This window comes from Ipomoea nil, unplaced genomic scaffold (assembly GCF_001879475.1).
Source record: "Ipomoea nil cultivar Tokyo-kokei standard unplaced genomic scaffold, Asagao_1.1 scaffold0900, whole genome shotgun sequence".
NCBI classification, from domain to species: domain Eukaryota; kingdom Viridiplantae; phylum Streptophyta; class Magnoliopsida; order Solanales; family Convolvulaceae; genus Ipomoea; species Ipomoea nil.
In genome coordinates, this window is record NW_017617328.1 from 1,432,832 (window position 1) to 1,434,256 (window position 1,425).

The window sequence follows — 1,425 nt, forward strand, 5'->3', positions numbered from 1 at the left end:
GGGGAAATTTTGGAGTTTTTCTTCTCTTGTGGATCGTCATCTTTGTTAGCGCAATGAGAAGATGTCGTTTGCATCATTAAGGTTAGCCGTTAATTATCTTTTATGGTTATTATTGATAATTAGTGCTACAACTACAATTAACCGCTAATTTGGACTAGTCACATATTTTATGTTTAGAAAAATGGAAACATTAAAAGTGCATTACCATACTTTAGTTTGTCATTACTATTGTTAATAGTGATTATAATGTTACTTATTGCTATTAATAATTAATTAGTGACAACATTAATATTGTTATGGTATTTAGTTATGCATCTTGAACTGTTTCTAAATAAATTTATGTGACAATATTCCAGTTAAGGAAATAGTTTTCTTGACATTAATGTTTGTCGGACTTCAAATTTTATTAAGTTTTCAAAATTTAATCCGAAAACGTTTATAAATGTTAGCGGTTTTAACCATTGTTTTTCCATATTTAGTCTCCTACATAATGTGATAATATTATTATGGCTATTCATTGCTATTTTGATTATTTGCAATTTTGACATTCATAATAATAATAATATTATTATCTGGGTTATGGAGAATGATTTTGAATCAATTTAGTAATTTTGGAAAAACATATTTGCTAGGCAATTGACTATTTCCATTAATTCCGATCCATAATTCATTTAGTTCTTTGAATTATGACTGCCCATATTTGGTTAAGTATGAATAAATGAATATTTTGTTTAAATTCATATTCTTTAGTTGGTTCATACTCCTTAGATTGTTTTATGCATTCGATCACATTAAGTGCATAATATTAAGTTTAATTATGCAATTAGGGTTTGTGAGATTTTGATTTACAAATTATAGGATATCCTTTTGGTTTGATATTTTTTGAATTTGTAAATTCAGTTATTTCTCATGAATTTGATCTTCATGCATTAAAATATTTTACCATGGGTATACAGGTTAAAAAAAAAAATTTAAAGTATATATTCAGTACATTATTATTCAAAATGTTGGGTCTCTTTTGGTTTGGACTCATTGGTGTTTGAATATTAAGTTTATACTTTAAAATCTCATATTGTAAATTGCTTTAAGTTATGCAATTTATTTGGAGTATATGGGTTTAATGTTAATTTTATGCATATTTGTCCTAAGCATAATATTATGTTTTAAATTATGCAATTTTATTATGCCTTTAGCAATGCATACTTTGAGATGGAATTATATTAGTTCCTATTTAAGTTGGACTTATGCATAAACTTCAGTTGCGGTAGTGTCTGACTTTAAACACGTTTAGTCCGCTATTTTTAGTTCACCATTTAAGCTTTTAATCATAGGTGAACCATACAGTTTTCTGGTATATACCCTACAGTTTTAGGTTCATATCCCCAAACAGTTATACATTAAGTATATATGAATCGGGGAGACATA